This window comes from Polyergus mexicanus, unplaced genomic scaffold, assembly GCF_030449975.1.
Source record: "Polyergus mexicanus isolate NDT 795.1 unplaced genomic scaffold, iyPolMexi1.0 SCAF_21, whole genome shotgun sequence".
Lineage (NCBI taxonomy): Eukaryota > Metazoa > Arthropoda > Insecta > Hymenoptera > Formicidae > Polyergus > Polyergus mexicanus.
The window spans coordinates 378,664-399,645 of NW_027223341.1; the positions used below are offsets into that span (position 1 = coordinate 378,664).

The following is a 20,982-nucleotide window of genomic DNA, read 5'->3' on the forward strand; positions in this document are numbered from 1 at the left end:
ATGTTTACGTTGCTCGCTAATGAACAATATCGCGCGGATGCATTTATCGCACTTGCGTCGTTAACTCGCGCAATCGTGCAAGTACTTCGACAACATACACTATTGTGGTTAAATAATTACCGTTGTGGAAAGATGAATTTCGAGCATTAGTATTATTGTTTTCAGGATTTGAAATTGTATTGATAATATAAAAATTTTTTAGTAAATGAAGGGAATATTAAATATATCTATTAAAGTAGTATTTCGTGTTTAATCTCAACGCAGTTATTATAAATAAATTTCAAAATAACTGTAAAATTTTGGTATTTAATATTATTAAATATTTTAGATTAAATTTTAACATTAAGAATATTTATAATCTATAACAATCATAGAGAAATTAAACGCGTTTGATCAGTCAAATTTAAAATTTTATTTTGTACAAAGCGCGAAACGCGATGAACTAAGCAATATCCATCAACATTTTTGGGATCAGATTTATACGAATATTCCATTAAAAACTTTGTACAGATCGAGATTAATGTACGTATGAAATATTTAACGCAAAAAATATTATATGTGCTTAATTTTCATGTAGAACACGTGATATATCAAGAGATAAAGCAAAATTTAAAAGAGATTTTTACATGTAACACAATATAGAATAAAATATATGTTACGTGTTTAGACGATATAGTGAAACAAGGACCATCTTGTATTCTGCTTAAGATTAAATCAAGTTTTAGAAATACGTATAAATAAAGAAAGGAGAAAGCTAATCGAATGTCAAAGGTGACAAAATATTAAGAAACGAAAAGTCTATTGCAATCTACACTTCATTTCACGTAAATCCATTTTACGATTATTTGCTCTACGGTACATATATGTTACTGATTATTTTTCATCGTTATGGTAATATACCGAGGCAATATTTGTCACAGATATTCCATCCCTCTGCAAAATCACTATTTTATTGCCTCCCTTTTCACATCCTCTCTTTCCAAGTTTTAGCTTTCTGAGAACAAAACGCAAAAACTGTTAGTAGAAAAAAAAAACGAAAAGGACATTCGAAGGAGCAATAAACCGTACGCTGAAAATGACAAAAATAAATGATGGACAAACATTGGTCTAGTCCTCTAGTCTTTTAGCGAACGCAATCGACGAGTCTCCAAAAAACATACTCGTCGCATTTTCTCATTTTCTTGAAACGGTGAATATCCAAGTCTTGATCCTCACATCAAGATAGCCGCTTTAGCAACACGAATAGAAGATTTTTGCGTTCGTGTGATGTTAATATTTGAAAGCATCATACGTTGACACATCGTAAGCCCGAATACCCCTTATCTTTATTTATGATTAGTCTTTAATCGAATAGAGAGATTTAGCGATATATCATCCTCCGTTAACTGTGCAAATATTACAGGGGATGATACGTAACTCTCTCACGTTCATACGATCCTTATAGCATTTTGGAGCTACTTACTGCTATCTGCTCTCAACGACATATTGGGATCGACCCCGATATCAGCAATCATGTCGCGACGTCGATCAATATCCGCTGTATTAGCGTTATATATTACAAACCGTCTTTAAAAATCGCACACAAAATGCGCGTCTTAAAGACTTATATAACTTGATTTAAAATATATTAATTTCTTTCATTGTTATATTATACTCTCACTTAGAAAAATATATTAAAACTACACAAAAACATTAACAATCGAAATCAGCTGTACGGAAAGACACTTGCGGCTATCTATAAATATATTCTTTACGATATCAAAAATGTTAAAGAGTAGAAATCAAGAACAGATAAATTTTTCATCTTTTTTTATATACAAAACATAATTCTATATGTTATGTTCAAATCATTCTTCCTCTCTTCGCATTAATCAAAAACTAAAAATACTCTAAAATTGCTATTGCAAAATTTCTATGTAATAATCTAATTTGTGTTAAATGAACTTCTCTTCACCATGCACCAGGGAAAATTTATTTTGTATATTTCAAACAAACAAAAAGAATAAATTTTACTTTTTTCTAAAAAAAAAAAAAATAATAATAATAAAATTCAATATTTTGGTTCTATTTTGTCAGTACATTTTTATCATAGATATTTTTTATCACAATATTTTTTATATCCTGATATACATATAAATCGTATTTTTCTTTATATTAAATAACGGTTGTGAAATGTTGCATAAAAGAATGGAAGAGATAAAGTTTCTTCATTATTCATTATTCTATTTAATTAATTTTAAATATTCTCTAATTAATTAAAATTCAATCTTTTGTTTATCGCTTTTCTGTTATACCAAGAATCTGAGAATCAATTTTAATCTTTATATTTTTAATCGGATTGTTCTATTCTCTGTATTAAACAATTAGTTATCTATAAAGAAATAACCTGGTAAACCTGGATATTAACGCCGATCTTGTCGATTTCAATAAGCTTGACATATGTTGTCAAGGACATGGCCATTCATCCGATTTTCCCCGGATTTGTCTTAGTTTTTAATAATGATGACTATTAATAATATTAATGATTATTAATAATTAAAATATTCTATTTTTATCAGCAGCTTTATCAGCAGCTGTAATAATTTCACATTATGAATTATGGATGTCCGGGTTTCAACTGGAAAAGTTCGGGGTTTTAAACCTTTCAATCTTAGATCTGTATAATTACAGATAACAGCCTTAATTATAATACATTTATCTTAACTTATATACGCGACGAAGGACCGTTAAATCTGATGATGTAAAAATACTCAGCTTTAATTAACGATTCTTTTTTTATATCATAAGGATCGAAGCGTTAGAGCGTTGTATAATTTTGAAACTAACCCTTAGAGACGGGATGTCATTTCTCGAATGACACGATAGATAGAACATCGCAAATCAGACTCGTATTTCCTGTGATATGTACGTGATAGGTAATATATTATTTGAAATATTATAAGATGCTAGAGAAATATAAAAATATTATCATTATTTTTGATAGCAAATTCTCTCGCACACCTTCCTTTATTTTATCGGATAAATGAAGTAGAACTGCCAGGCGTTTGTGCCGAGAAAATTGAGAAGCAGAACATTATAGTTCTTTGATAAAAACGTTTTTAACGAATAAGATAGTATCAAGATAAGGTTAAAATAGTATCTAGATGATTACAAACTGGCGGGGTATATAATTGTATTTTTAACGTTGATATTTTTGCGTTTGGCACTTAATCTCTCATTTTCTTTTAACTTGGTGTGATCATGTTTGTTGATTTTTACTGTAAATAATAAGCACAACACGCAGCGCTTTTTGTATATATATTTTTTTTTAAATGTCTACTAGACACTGGTGCCGCAAGCGCGGCTTTGTAGCTCGGTGAAAATTATTCCAATCGTCAACTACTAGAGCATTATTTATCTTATCTCACTTTGTATTGTTGTGGCTAATGTTCCATTGGCTTAATATCGTTAATTATACTGTTTAACAAAAAATGATTTTTTTTTTAAACCGGAACAAGACCAGTCATTTCTTATAGGTTTTTGGGTACTAAACACAAATCCGGTTTCAAAATTGCTCTATCGCGTCAAAATTTTGAGAAATTTGCAATTAAAATTGCAAAAAAAGACCATTTTTACGAACTTTGTTATATTATAGCTACAATATATAACGTGCTGGAGACGTTTTATTACAATCAAAATAAAGTATGTTGTTAAGACTTTCAACCCTCAAAAAAAAATTTTAGTATCGATTATGGTTAATAAGATATCCATGGTTAAATATTGGGTGTAAACATTGCAGAAGTTAGCTGTGATTTAGATCATTTTTACCAAATAGCTTTCAATTATTATTTAAACTTAAGAGTTTTTTAGATCGCTGAATACAATGTCAAAATTATAAAATTCAAAATAGTGGACTCAATATGGCAAAATTTTAACGTCAAAATTTTAAAAATGTTTAGATTGCAATTTAAACATTCGAGACAAACATTATGAGTAGTAATATAAACATTAATAACGATCGTACGTGGTTAATGTTAATAATTGATTGTTAAAAGGAGAGAGAGAATATTTTCTATTTATTTTTCTAAATTACACAATCAAAAATCATTTATCTTTACTTTATGTGTCAGCCTGTCACGTGTTTCGCTCGACACAAGGATCATTAATTAACAATGTTAACCGCAGTAGTTGCTGAAGATAGGTGATTTATTACGACAGAATAACGCGAATAGAACTGTACTTGTTCTCAGTGTTCTCCTTTTTAAATTATTTTTTAACGTAGACTTTTTATTTAAAATAACGTATGTTCTTTATTAATATTTTTATTTTATATTTTTTTATTTGTCTGTATATTTGATATTTTTATGAATATATATATATATATATATATATATATATATATATATATATATATAATATGTTCTAATAAACTTAAGTTGTTTACCTATTACGAAATAATTTTTGAGTCCTGAAAAGATAATTAAGATCGTTAGTGTTCACTCCACTTTTATTCATTTTGTCCTTTGTTCCGAGCAAAGATAGTTCTCGATTACGTGACCTATTTCTTGATGAATTTCGTTAATTGTTACAAAAGCATTATAATTCCATAAAATAAATATTGTATAATGCAAAAGAACTGATGAAGCAAACGCGATAACGGGAATTTAACTATCAACTAGTTTAGATAACAGATTTGTTTTTCTTTTCATACATTTTTATCATGGTAGAAGATATTACGCACATATGTTTGTGTTTTGCATTTTGCAGAAATTCAAAACAATTGTACAATTAATATCGTACAAGATCCGTAACAATGTATATTGTTACACATTAACACACACACACACACACATACAGTAAACCTTCATTGAAAAATTTATATATATAGGGGAAAGTAGGATACCGAGTACTTTTTCAGATTTATCTTCCTACAAAAAATCAGAGAGCACAATAAATTTTGCTGATTGTTAATAATCTTTAGTGGACTTTAAACAATGAGAAAATGAGGCTAATTGTTAAAAAGAAATTTAATTATCAAGGATAACAAGATTTTTTAGAGAAGTCAAAATACTCGGTTTTGCCTTACCGATAGGGTAAAACCGGATACTCATTTAAAAACATGTAAAACATCGTACAATTACAAAATCTAGATTTATTTTAATCAAAATACAATATAAAGATGTATTCTATTAACAAAAATCACAAATAAAGATATTCTCTTGTTCTTTATATTGTTGCAGGACATTTTCATTTAATTTTTTAACTTTTGGAGTCTCAAACAGTTTTTCTTTTTTTAGCGGTTTCTTTTTCCGAGTGGTAGTCTTCGTTTCCAATTGTTTTTTGTAGGAAGACAAAGTCAGGATAACAGAGTTTCTTCTATTCATCACGTGAGGTGTGTGGATACCCGATTTTGCCCCAATACAAGAAAAGTAACAAACACGACGGCTGTATATTCCGGCGTACAAAGTGACGATAAAAACTAGTGCGATATACTCTCTAATATGTACAGAATGCAATGCTGCAGTTACCGAAGCAGATGCTCTATGTAGAAAAAATCCATAACGACTCGATTGTTGCCCCGATATCGATCTTTCTTGGCCCAAAAATTTTGAACTTTTCTCAGAAAAGAAATATATGCATATGGACACGATTCATCTCAAAATAATGTTGGCATCGATCTACAACTAATAACACGAATTAGCCAGAGATAGTAGGACTTATCACGAAGAAACAGATGTAGGTTTGACCCGTCTACTCGGTTTTATTCTACTTTTCTTTATATTTATCGTATTCATTAATTATTCTTTTAAATAATCAAGAATTTGCATGTACTGCAAATATGATTTCACCATCATTATATGATTCTACATACAATTTTATGTATATATAGAATACATTATTTATCTGTAGTCGATTTAATAATAAACAGGCAAAATGAAACACAATAACGAAACTACAACATAATATGCATTGGAATCAATTCAAAAATGCCAATATTCGTTCGACGATAAACAATTTCGTACTTGGCCAGCACGGCTCGTTTAATCTACTCCAATATTCTCTTACCGCTCTTTCATTTCATTATTAATCTATACGATGTATAACTTTATAATTGTTAATTATTGCATACAAAAAACGATGATATAGAAATAACTACAAATGACAAATTTGTTAAGTTCAAAAATATCAAACAAACTCCACATCCATCCCGCAATTTTATTTGACAAAATAAAAATTAATTTTTGTTAAATTAACGCTATGTGAAAATTAAAATATTCCAAAATTTTACTTGATAATAATTATAAATAATTCTTAACTTTTATGTGTGAATAATCTACTTTAATATACTCCGTATGATAAATTACGAAAACGATTAGTATATTAATTTATGTACATAAAAAGAAATTACTGTGAGATACGTGAAGTTATCGTTACATTTCGTAAACTGAATATATAATACTAGTTTCATAAATTCATAAATGTAAATAAAAAGATGATATAAGCTCAAAATCAGTGCTAGCACTTCACATTTATAGTTTTTTCAAAAATATTCTACGATCACGGGTTTTAGATCGTAAAATGGAACCGTCGCCCCCAATTAAGTCAATCAACTCCGAACTCTGGCGACAGTCACTTGAGCTTCATTTATTTAAGCATTTTGTATCCTGTTATTGCCCTAGCTTGTGGGCGTGTGCAGCTTGATAGTTAATTAACAGCTGTCGTCACTTAGACTTCTTTAGACTTTAAGGAACGACAATTTACACACCATTAATGATAAATATTTAGTTGTCGCACAATAAATAAAGTTTCTTATGTAAGCATCATGCAATTACTTGCTATATATAACGTGTAAACATATAAAAGTTCACATCATATTTAAAAAACCACATCTAATTTAAAAATCAACAATGTAAAATTTTTACGGCGGTATAATTAAAACGGAATACGATAAAAGTTAAAAAAAAATATTTTGAAACATTTTTGACAAAGTTATTAACACACAAATCTTTTATTTACATATCAATTATACACGCTTTAAACATGTTCTATATAAAATTTCTTTAAATTATGATGTAAAATTATGATATGTATAGATATATGTAAATATATTATAGAGAAGCTGTATATGTGTCTCTTGTAATGCGTCGTGCTATTGTCGGAATATATCTCAAGAAATAATTTAGTTATATTAATATAAAATAAAGAGTATATTTATATCGTGATACGCGCGTTTAAAATGCTAATTTAAAGTGTTAATTCAAAATTGTTTAATGGTGAAATGTTAATTTTTTACAAAATATAACAACTTTTTGACGAAAGTATATAAAGTTTTCGCCAAAAGAATATAGATAATTTCTGAAGATTTGATAAAAAAGTCTTAGAAAAAAAAAATGAAACTGCATAATAGCATTAAATTATTATTTATATTAACACAAAATTAGTTATATTCATATATGTATAATATTATAGATCCTAAAAACGCAAAATACTTTTTTATTTCAAATTATTTTAATCAAAGTAATTCCAATGTAGATAATGACGTAGTACATTGCAAAATGCATACATAATTTCTATATCACTACCTTTTCAAATTATTTAATAAAGCAGAAATTTTATATTTATATAAAACAGAGATTTTTATTAAAGAACTCATAGCTCGTCAAAGAAAATATTCCAAATATACTTTTTTTCTCTAATTTTCACTATAGTGTTTAAAAAAATGTATATATGATAAGACTCAAAATATTAATAGTAATAATTACAATTAATACTAATAAATTGAATTTTATATAAATAATTAATAACTAATATTCAGAAATAATTTGTCGATGTAATATGCAATGCAAAATAATATGATACAGCAGAATGATTACGTCAGATAAGATAATAACGTCGATAATAGACACTAAGTAGTACGAACACGAAATTTCACTTGCCCGTTTACCGCATTCAATCTAGAAAGTTTAACGAGTCACATGTAAATATCGTCCGTCGAGACGATATGTCGGATTATACATATTGTATAATCGAATGGCAATTCGTGGACTTATCCCAACGAAATACACGAATTAAAATCGTTTTGACTGGAATTAAAGAGCGATTAAACTAGTCGCCTTTAGCAACGTAATGCGACGATAGATCGCGTTTCGCATGTGTTTGCAACTGATTTAACTGTATTCGGATTAGTGTATAAATTATACGTATGATAGACGCAATTGAATAGCATGAAAAATATCATCGATTATATATTGTATATACTATATGCGTTTATTATTTTAAATAACAATCAATTTTTTTGAAACAATAATATTACGGTAAGATTATCGAAAACTAAATATTTTACAAGGTATTTTATTTTTTATATCAAAATATGTCAGATTAAAATATAAAATAATTCAAAAAGTACTTAATGAAAAAATACTTTATTATAGTATTTTGAAAAGCTCTCGAGATAAGCTACAAGAATACGCAATAAAAAGTGGAGGGTTCCATTTAAGAAAACATCGATCGCATTGACTTAGCCTTGAAAAGATCATTCAAGATCAAGTCCATATTTTCATCATGTGTCCCTCTCTGAACCATTCAACTTTTGTCTAAAACATTTTCGTCTTAAACTTGTAGATTTTAAGATATTTCAATGGATACATTAAAATTGTCTACCTTGTATATATATCCATATTTATTCTAAAAATATATTCTGTAATTTATTCTAAATAAATGCATATAACTAATATTATATATACTAACACGACGAAAATCATATACATATATTATTACAGTAAAATGAGAAGTGTAAAAATAAGGCTATTAAAAAATTGACCTATAAATTTGATGAAGATTATAAAATATTATTCGATTTTCATTAAATAGATTTCATATATATCGAGTCTTAAACAACGTGCCAGATGTCTTTTATTTTATAAAAAGAGAATTATTAAAATTTTTTTTTAATTTCTGTGACATTTATAAAACAGAAAAATATTTTATCATAAAATTACTGGTTTTTTTTGGGTTCGAAAAAGACGAATCTTTGAGAGAGGCATCGCCTTTGTCACATCTTACAATGCGCATTCCCGCAACTTAATTAAGACACTTGTCGAATATCTTTGTTTTGGGTTGTGCGCCATCGATACATACAAGAGTTCCGCATTAAACGTAACGCGAATCGATACCGGATTGCGTCCCACTACCAAGCTTACACGAGGTTATCGAAACAGCCATAATCAACATCTAGACACTCCTGTATACGCTATTATCATTGCGTCAATGATAATAGGACATTAGCACTGTCTTCTATTTTTAAACACATTTCGCTAACGCATATTTATCAAACATTGAAGCACATTGTTGATATACATTATGCATATAAAACAGACACATAGAATAAAATCACAAAAAAGTTATGAAACATTGCATAAACATTATTTAGCATTATATCATATTTTTATATTAACCATTACAGTTAACTGAAGCAAGATATATTTAAATATTACGCGTAGAAATAGTACTTATATAGATTGTTTAAAATTTTTCTACATTTCATTACCGATTATGTAGTAATATAACACTATTAAACACGAGAATTCTTCATTCAATAGTAAAAATTTTTGGAAATATTCTAAAAGAAACTACACATTTTAGATTGCTATAAATTAATTAATTATAGAAATCCTACAGGGGGAAAAGAGATATCATCTCATATCTCTTTCTCTTTCTCTCTCGCTTCACCTTTAAAATTATTTGCTTTCGTTTTCGCTACTTTGGTTACCTATAAATTATTTCTCAGGAATCAATTCTCTATCTGGCAATAAATTCCTTTTAACAAAATGATATAAAATCAAGTGTTTATATTTATATTTTTTATAAGGTCTTTAAAATTTTTTGCGATCGCCTTTAAATTGGTCCGCTCACCCTGAATTACTCATCAATTCCACAGAATCTCTCAAAACTGCTTGCATTGGAACATGATCGTTTATATTGTATATCCATATTCCACACTCTCATTGTTAAATTATAATTACGATATACAATGGAAAACTATTCAATTTACATATTTAATTTTATTTTGTGTTTTTCTTTTCACGATAAATATAAATATAAAAAAAAGAGTTAATTATATTTTTAATTATATTTTAATTTATATCGTGAACCGATTGATATATTTATCAGTATACACACTTTTTATTATTCATTTTTTAAGATTAAGTAGCGCATGAAATGCAGCATTTCAATCACTTGATAAATAGTTTGATTAATACTTGCCCATAAGATGGGTAAATCATCAATTTTGCCTATCTCTATTTCCGAATTATAATCCGATTATTTCCTAATGATTCTTCCTACGCATAATTAATGGCAACTGAACGTCGCTAACTTTCTATCATTTATTAACAAAATTGCTCTCATTAAACAAAACCGCAGGTCGTATCAGTCATTTATTTTATACATTCCGCAGGACCACAAGGTCAGCTCTCCTTCCTATACACCTAACTTCGTTACGTCAACCATCCGGCGCCAACTAAATCATCCGCACAGTAATTGACTGTTTCGCGAGATATGAATAACATATGTGTTTTATCTGATGCAACTTAAGAAAGCATGCAAAAACACACCGACTCACCCCTCGTCATAAAATAGTCCGCTTGTCAAGAAAGAATTACCAGTAAATATTCTCGGATTCTCGAACGTGTACGTGACATTCGTGGTTGTCGCTCCGGCAAAGTCGGACGATCCTCGAGTGATCGATAGTTTGGGCGAAAAGTTTCGGCGGAATCTCCGAAAAAGTACAGAAAAAGAGTTCGCTTTTTGTCGCGAGTTTCGCGCGCGATTCGCGAGTTTGGCAGATGAGGGCAAAAGGGAAAACGAAGCTGCTCTCTACGGAGAGGCTGGCGGCCAGTCGCGAGACGCGTACCAAACCCAACTGAAGAGCGACGATACTGTCCCCGCGACCGCGCCCCCGCCCCCGATTAAAACCACCCGCGCACGCGTTTCACCCCGAAACTCCAACATAGACTTCCGCGTCTTCGGGGCACCACCTCCTCTCTCTCTGTATTCAGAGTGTTTTACATAGATCGCGATTGATCCTAATACACCGTAGGGAAGATCACGAATCCATGATTGTCCTGCGAGACCTGGAAATTCCATGGGGAAGGACTAATGTGCGGAATGTATCCGAATATTTGGCAGAGAGCCGGCTGACATTTTTCCCGAATGTATAATAAATGAGCCGTTGGATGTGAGACAGTGAAATATAAATATAACATTTATTTTGTCTCTCTACAAGGTAACCATTTCGATTTTTTTTGGTATACCATAGATAGATGATATCGCTCATATACGAGTATATGTATGTGCTCCGTATTAAAAAAAATGGTCATAAAATATTTCATATAAAATCGTTTTCTTTTTTTTTCTTTTTTTTATTTTCATCTTAATCTTTATCACCGTTTTTCTTATTCTTTAAAGATATATACTTTTGTTAATATTACGAAAAGCACAATGGTTGAAATTCTTTATAAATAAAATTTTAAATTTTATTTTTATATTTCTTTATCTGTAACACATACATAAATATTTACAATACTCTGTTCAATGTAGCATGTACTTTGTAAGTTGTAAAGCTAGGTCTACCCTGCCTACTGGCGGGATGGGCGCGGGAGAAGGGCCGAAGGCCCCCTTCTTTTCGTATTTTGATGTAAAAGTTGATAATTCATGCGAAAAGGTGCGTAGTTTTATGTCTCAAGCATCAGTCAGTCGCTATCTTTAATTATTCATAACTTTTTAATAAGCAAGGAGCGACGATTAAATTAGAAGAAAAAGTTACTCAGAATTATGTCCCTGACAACATACATCAAGATCATTGAAATCGGTGAGATCGCCCTTAATCTTAAGTTTTACCTCCTTTATATTCTACTGAATATATGTTAAAATATGTATTTGAATGTGTCTTACATATAAAATACAAAACATTTTAACAATATACATATACATATATTTAAAAAAAAGATCATGTTCTATTAAATACGCATTTAAATATGTAGTTAGATATAAATCCTTTTTTAATTAGCCATTTATATCAACCATTAAGATAAGCCATATTATACGACTCAGTATAATTCTACGGGAAATTATAAAATCACAATAATTATAATTTTCTTCGTTACACCGATGACGATAGCATAAATTTCGATATTTTCGCTCGCGCCAACTATTCACGTCACAGTAATTTCTATACGTGAGTCCGTACTTATGTTCCTCAAGGGAGGCCGTGTAATGCGTTAACGCATTAACTCGTAGTTAGAATATATATCCATGAGGATTACTCCATTTCTCCCTTTCCTTTCAGGAAAATACAATGTTCGTGTAAGGTTCTGTCATTGTGAAGGAACAAGACGGAAATTCAAGCAACAAGCGTCATCCGAGAATACTATTATACATGCGAGACAAAAGATAATTATATTGTCGACATGAATAAATTCTATGTAAGCCTTTATCTGATGAAACCGCGTGTTATTTGATTATTTTAAAAGTTATTGTATATTGTTTTAATACATTTATAGTCAGTGAGAATCTTTTTCTCTCATATTTTAAATTTTCAATTTAAAAAAATCCATACACGGAGAACATTTATATATTGTATTTTGATTTTATGAAAGAATAAATGTTCCAAATGTTACGAATTATTTAGAGATAATTCAGGACAAATATTTTATGATAAAATAAAAAAATTGTAATAATCCGGCAAATTCTGTATCATTCGAAACTGCGTCGAGAAGTAACACAGTGTGACTTATATAATAGCACCATTTATATGCCTCAATAGAAACGATGAAGTTCTCATGGAGGAGCACAAAATTGCAATGTCTATCTGCGAGATTGTCTGGTAGAGAGGGGAGGGGGGAGGGGGCAGGGGGGAAGGAGGAAGTGGAACGAAAAAGAGTGATAAAATAGATCGTAGATGCATCTCAAGAGTAAGAGAAGGAACGCAGAAAAAAAAAGACGCCGGCAAAAATGTACGAACATCTTCCATCGTTTCCTTCACAGACTTTTGTTTTCGACATCCTTAATGCGTTCCCGGCATTCTTTGACAACGGCTTGAAAAACAGGAATCCTTACGAAAGGCTTCCGATAATGCATTTTACGGATCGCTGCATTTAAAAAACAAGACAATGTTTGATTTTGAATCCGGTTAGACAGTATGTGAAGATAAAAAAAAAAAGCCGCAAAACTAGTTGCGTAAATATTGAATATCGAGATAAAGGATGAAATTAAAACAAGAGTTACCTTGTAAAACAATTAAAAAACTAATAATTTCGTCGAAATAATGGTATCTTATTTGTTAATATGTTTGCGATTGAAATTTTATTGTTTATATAAAGCGTATTTTTCTTTTTTTATCAATATAATACTAATAATACAAAATTAAATTATCTCAGTAAAACAAAATATACTCGCATAAATATATTAATATTTTATATATAAAATAATTCTTTTGCGATTTTTAATATTTTTATTTTTCACAGTTAAACAAAAATTAGTCGATATATAAATTCTTCATTTATTTCATTAAATTACATTAGTCCAAATATCAATGATTTGGACTAACGCATGTTCTAATGATTACATAACTCACATATTCAAATCGATCGCAGTGTAGTGAATCATATATTATGTTCGCGGGAAACTCTCTAATCACCAGGAAACCATATATTGAATTATAATTCTAGTTAAATGCCCGATGTTATCCGATGGCAAAAGATTTTAGCTATGTTATAAGCCAACCATTGCGGCTGGAAGACGCTGTAACCCTTCAGCGATGAAATTTCGAAACTAATCTTTGAGTGTACGATTTTAACTAAGTTCCATGTCATAACGGGCGCAAGGTTTTCGCATGACATCGCGTAACCATAATGCCAACTCTGAGATATAGCATAGTCTACTAAGAGGAATTCCAGTTTCTCTGCTAGTCACTGAAGCTAATTGGCAAAATACCAATAGCACCGGCCGACTTCCATTCATGAGTAATCGCGTGCAACAATTACGTTTTGGCTGCGTGCAATCCCAAATTCAATCTTCTAGCCAGATATTAATTAAACAGAATAATATAAACTACAAAAGAAATTAATTTGTAACCAGATACATAATTGATGGCATAGTTTCGTATAAAAATTTTTTTTCGCATTATTATTTTCGTATCGATTGGCCAAGTTTATATTGTATGTAGTTTATATAAATTGCCTCTACGATAGCGCAAACATCCTCTCAGACAAGAACAATCAACTCGCTAAATGTATTCCGTCATCTCAACAAAGACCTAACCACTATCCGCGTTACCACCGCTATTTGTAATCACTCGTTCGAATGAAAAAGCGTCAGCGGCATGAAGAGACGCAGAAAACTGTTAAATCCGGATTTACAATCAGTGAGTGATGTCCAAGAATGCTAAACTCACAAACTAAAAAAAATATCGTCAATGCGATACTATCAAAATCACACCTCCTAGACTTGACTATCTCTTACATAAGTCTCTATGTTTATATCTCTCTAAGTCTTTACATGTATGTGATTAACTTTAGAGATGTATTTAAATAATTCGAGAAAATATGTAAATAATTTATTAATATTAAATATATCGATTTCTATTTCCCTTTCAATAATATGTAATATTTACATACTGGCAAATTTCATCATGAAATAGTTTTAACGTTTAATTAAATATTGATTAAGTGCTCTGCGTAATGTTCCGATCCCTGATAAAATATACTTTCCATTATATTATTGAATTATTGATCTCAATCCGCATTACCGATAAAATCATCAGCATATTTTAATAAAAAGAATCAGTGTCTATCGAAATAAAGAATCAATCTCTATGATAATCTGTATACAAATCTTAGTGAAAAGAATATGATCGAAGGAACATTCCGTAAGGTTAACCCAACAGATAATATTAGAGATCCAACGGAAGATCAGAGTCGTCAGCAGTCATCGATCTCCGATTTGCGGTAGGTTGACTTGACAAAAACACGATTGGCACTTCTCGTTGGGATATTGGACAGAAAAACACCTCCCAAACGATCCTTGAATGACACTGACATTCGTTTCGATGAAAGAACAGTGCTTTTTACTGAACGAATTACCAACGATTTTCTGAATTGCAACAGGTACATGTTTTCGGGGAACCGCGAGATTCTGATCTTTCGAAGGCGATAAAAAATATTGAGGAAATTTTCTCATCAATTATTAGATAGTGGCAGCGCCTTTTTATGAATTCATTCACGGCGTTTTGTTCGCTGCGAACCTCATTGAAAGTTTCATGCGGCTCGTATTATTGATGAAATTGGATGCAAATACAGTCCGACGGTGACAGAACGTTGGTCTTTTGTGCTTTTTTCGCGAATTCGTTTACATGTAATTTCGATAGAAATAGAAACTGCAATATTAAGCTTTTAAAACCGCGTTACTATATACGCGTTAAATGAGAGAGAAGGCTTTAGTATATATATATATATATATATATATATATATATATATATATAATCGTTGCATATTTACCATAAAATATGATACTTTTGCAAGTTTTTTCTACAGCAGCTAATACTATAATTAACGTAGCTATAAATAAATTATGAATAAAGAATTAGAATGTAAATTTATACTTTAAAGAATCTATAGAATGTATACAATGTTAACTGCATTGAAATTAAAAATTATTAGATAGTTATATAATAATTATACAAGTCATAATTTTTAGAAATTATGAACCTTTTGCTGATATATATATATATATATATATATATATATATATTTTTTTTTTCTTTTTTAACGTTTTTAACATAAAATATTACAAAAAACATATTATAATATTTTATAATATTATTGCGATTAATTTTTTTAAATTTTCCAGAAAATAAATTTAAGTTGGATATTATTATTGTAATTTTATTTCTAATTTTTTTTCTTTAATGTCTTAATTGTTTCTATAGCCCTAATAATCCTACTTGCTAGCTGAACCAGCAGAAATCTAAGATTTGAAGAATGTATTTCTGATTTAATCACGTACCCAATCGCCCGGCTGTTTACTGTCGCCGGCGAATAAGCGCAAGATTTTTCTTGCGCTTGTAAGGAGATAAACTCCTTCTATTTCGGATAATTATTATCGCCAGCGGATAAGCGTAAACATTTGACGCTCGTTGACGATCATGCGATTTTACGATAGTTCGTTAAACGTTAACTTTATTTTAACTGAGACAAAGCCAAGTTATCGATCAAAATTTTCATGAAAAACTTATGATAAATTATGATAAATATATAAATTTGATCAAAATTTATGTCATTATATATAATTTAAATATATAATAATATAATATGTATAATATCAATATATAATATTAATTTATATAATAATATATAATTTATAATAAAATAAAATTAATTTACATTTATGCCATTTAATATCATATTACAAATAATTTAATTGATCGATCATTTGGTCTCTCTTATATCGGTTAAAAAAAAGTTTAAGAACAATGTCTAAAAACACATTCTACGATACGAATGAGCTATAAGAAATTAGGATAAGATTAGCGCGCGTTATAAAAATAAATTGCCATCATACGTAATTAATTATAAAATAATGTAATTGATAAAATTACTAGCATTCTTTATTCAATAAATTTCAGTTAAAATCTACAAATTGGAAAAAAATGTTTTCTATAATCTTCCTTCTTTAATTTAGACTTTAATTTACTTTTGCAATAAATACAATGCGTATCAAAAGAATTTATTAAAAGTTATTCAACTCGATGTGTTTAAGCTCATCCGTTTAGAAGTAACGGATTTATCTACAATCTATAATCTACAATCTACAATTTACAATTTACATCTACAATCTCTAATAAAATCCGTTACTTTAAAATTAAATAAAAGTTTATCACTCACCGGCACTGATGCGCAACAGCGGAGTTGTTGATCTTGAGGCTACTGTTGTCTGCAATATACAAAATCCAAATTACAGCGACATTTAAAATAATTAATATTTCAAGAAATTATTATTGTACGCACCGAATTTTATATCCGATGCAATAATAAGCAGATATATAAATATGAAATTATTTTATAAGGTCTAAAAAAAAACTATCTTTTTTTCAGTAGAAACTTTTATAAAAGAGTTTTTCTCTTTGTGCAAATCTCTCTCGTTTGAAGTATTCAAATAAATGAACCGAATTAATACGGATATACGGAATTTATGATAATACTCACCCTTAGGTTGCTCCGCTGGTGCAGGATGCCTTTCCTAGGCCTCCTCCTCCTCTCAAGATATCAAGGTCGCTACGTTGATCTGTAACATACAAATAGAAGATCCAAATTATAGCAGCGCTCAAAATAATTGATATTTCAAAAAATTTGTTAGGCATTGAATTTTATATTCGATGCATATAATAATATGAAGATTAATAAAATAACTTTATAAATTTTGAAAAGAAAAAGCTACTAATAACTTTAATAATTTCATATAAAAACTATAATTTAAAAGTGGAAATTTTTACAATTATATCTTTTATATAAAAATCTTTTTCTTTCTAATTCTTTCTCGTTTAAATCATATGAATAAAACCAAATTATTTGCGATTTATTGTTGAAATTAAATTGTACGTACAATTAATAATTAATATAAAATAACAAATTACTTACCACCAGGGTTGTTCCACCGGTGCCCGATGCCTCTCCTAGGCCTCCTCCTCCTCTCAGATTGATTCACACGCGCGATACTTTAAACGGCACTCCCGCACTTTAATTAAAAGATTACTTTCGCACTTGTACGCGCGATACTTTGAACGACACTCCCGCACTTTCGAATTTCGGCACGATCGAATCCCGCTTCACGTGAGAATCATACTTCGAGTCGACAAGTCGGGAATTCACCGATTACTTCGAGCAAAGGTTAAGCGGAAGCGGAAGAAGACGAAATCGATCGATGGAATAATCGCGAATGGGGTTCGCTCGACTCTTGACCCGCGCCTGCTCCCATCGAGGGCCGACTAGAACATCGTTAGGAACGATTTCATACGAACCACCAAGTCTCTATCATACAGACTGAGCCGGGTTTATCGTAAGGCTGGTAGACGGGTCGAGAATGAAGATACCCACCTTCTACGTGCTAACAATCTAGCATTTCGAAAGCGGGAGATCAACTTCTCTAGCGAGCGAAAATCGAACCTAATTAGATCAGCCGACTCCTCAGATGCCAAACATTTTAGTATTTCTACAATGTGCTGTTAGACGGTACAAGAGAAGGGACCCATTAACGACGATTCCAAAACAATCGACCGAACTCTAACCGATTCGGGCCGAACCGTTCGTCGGAGCAGAACGTGCCCTCAACAGCCGATTCTCGAACCGAAGTTCAAGATTAACCGCGCGAACATGCATCTATACTATGCACGAACATACGTTGCTACGCGGCCGGCATTCACCTCAGCCGCGATACTGAGGCGTTTTAACGTTGCGCCTACATTAATATATTAAATTTATTAATACATAAATATTTATATAATATATAATATTAATATAGAATTAATATTAACAGATATTGATATAAAATTAATTATATTAATAGGTATTAATATATTAACGATTGCAACGCTGAGAGACATCCCATTTAGTCGGCAACAAAGTATGATCCTCGGTGACAATCGTGAAAACGAGATAAAAGTCCAACGCGAAGACGCGACGACGCGAAAACGCGATACCGCGACAACGCGACGCATCGTTGCTCGTACGGCACGATGACGGCAACGACGACGCACTAATGTGCGTTCAACGCACGAATGCGCGTGCCACATATGAGCCATTGTGCGACTCGTGGCAATGCTGTGTCGACACGCGACGCGAAAGACGCGAAAGCCGTCCGCGACACGATGACGGTGCCGACGACGCGACAAGCCATCCGCGGCACGATGACAGCACCAACGATACGGCGGGCCGTCCGCGGCACGATGACAGCAACGACGACGCTGGGTACTTGGTTTCCCCTTCGCAGTAAACCTTGAGGACGCTTAGGACCTTAAGGCATACCGTCCAGGTACTGAAGCCACTCCACCACGTCAAGGTGTACCCATGGAGGGTTATTTTATACAATATATAATTTTCTAATATAATATATAACTTAGGAGAGAGGAAAAATATATTTTATAATTGAGAGAGATTAATCTAAAGTATCGGACAAAATATTATTAAATTTGAAATATTTTTAAAGAGATAATTATTGCTTATAAAGGAAGAAAAAGATCGCGACAAAACAATAAATTACAATTTTGGTTCCTGTCGCTTCGACTCTTGGTTAAATGTATATCACGCGAAATACGCGCCTCGAAATTTATCGTTGAGATATAATTATGTATTATTTAATTTATATAAGATAAAAGATAATTAATTTTATTTATCGTATTAAATTATTTTCCGATACTTGTTGCGATTTCGTTTAGAAAAGAAATTTGATAATGTCTCGCGCTCTAGTACCTTAATATCGTGCTAATGTTTACGCCGCCAAGGCCGAAAACTATGTTATTGATAATTCGCAGCCGAATATTTTGCGTACTATGACGTATATCGCGGAATATTAAATCGTACAAGTATTTTAAATGATTTACTTATATATATAATAAACGATTAATAATATTACGGAGCTTATCGTTAATTACTCGGACGGATGCAATTCGACTATTTTATCGCGCGTTCTCGATCCGAATCATATTTAAATCGACGAAAAGTCAAACGATAAAGTATCGGACAAAATATTAAATTTAAAATATTTTTAAAGAAATAATTATTCCTTATAAAGGAAGAGAAAGATCACTATAAAACAATAAATTACAATTTTGATTCCTGTCACTTCGACTCTTGGTTAAAAGTATATCACGCGAAATACGCGCTTCGAAATTTATCGTTGCGATGATTATGTATTATTTAAGATATATAAGATAAAATAATTAATTTTATTTATCGTATTAAATTATTTTCCGATACTTGTTGCGATTTCGTTTAGAAAAGGAATTTGATAATGTTTCGCGCTTTAGTACCTTACTGTTCGAGTGTTGCCGTGCGACTGATAGACCATAATACGTTAATAATATCGTGCTAATGTTTACGCCGCCAAGGCCGAAAACTATGTTATTGATAATTCGCAGCCGAATATTTTGCGTACTATGACGTATATCGCGGAATATTAAATCGCGTACAAGTATTTTAAATTATTTACTTAATAAACGATTAATAATATTACGGAGCTTATCGTTAATTACTCGGACGGATGCAATTCGACTATTTTATCGCGCGTTCTCGATCCGAATCATATTTACAATAAATCGTCGAAAAGTTAAACGATAAAGTATCGGACAAAATATTATTAAATTTGAAATATTTTTAAAGAGATAATTATTGCTTATAAAGGAAGAGAAAGATCGCGACAAAACGATAAATTACAATTTTGATTCCTGTCAGTTCGACTCTTGGTTAAATGTATATCACGCTAAATACGCGCCTCGAAATTTATCGTTGCGATATAATTATGTATTATTTAAGATATAAAAGATAAAAGATAATTAATTTTATTTATCGTATTAAATTATTTCCCGATACTTGTCGCGATTGCGTTTTTGAAAAAGAATTTGACGGAGCGTCTCGAACTACTGTATCACTGATCGAGTGTCGCCGTGCGAATGATAACAAGACCGTAACGCGTAAACAATAGCTCGTTAATGTTTACGTCGTCAAGGCTGTATACCGTGTATGTTGATAATTCGCAGCCTATGATGTATATACAAGCGGAATATATTAAATTATACAAGTATTTTAAATCATAGATCAATTATTTAATAAATGATTAATAAATCACGTAGCTTATATATTCGGATAATTTTTCCTTAGATATAAGGAAGAAAATTTTTTATCTAATTTTTAAAGTTGCATCTAATTGAGTACTCTGCGTTGATACCACTGCTT

General features: G+C 30.7%; 1 protein-coding gene across 5 annotated transcripts in view; it reads right to left on the reverse strand.

Moving 5' to 3' along the window:
• Nucleotides 1-19,070, reverse strand: part of Nmdar2 (NMDA receptor 2) — a 160,860-nt gene extending 141,790 nt beyond the window's left edge. For 4 of the 5 annotated variants that reach the window (XM_070311990.1, XM_070311992.1, XM_070311991.1 and 1 more), the window contains exons 1-3: nt 17,674-19,070; nt 17,242-17,320; nt 16,921-16,969 (exon numbers count right to left, since the gene is read on the reverse strand). The gene's annotated coding sequence lies outside the window, so the exon portion shown is untranslated. Of the gene's footprint in view, nt 1-10,600; nt 11,404-16,920; nt 16,970-17,241; nt 17,321-17,673 lie in introns of those variants that run through there. The other variant, XM_070311989.1, reaches the window with a different exon arrangement.
• Between the last annotated feature and the right edge of the window lie 1,912 nt (nt 19,071-20,982).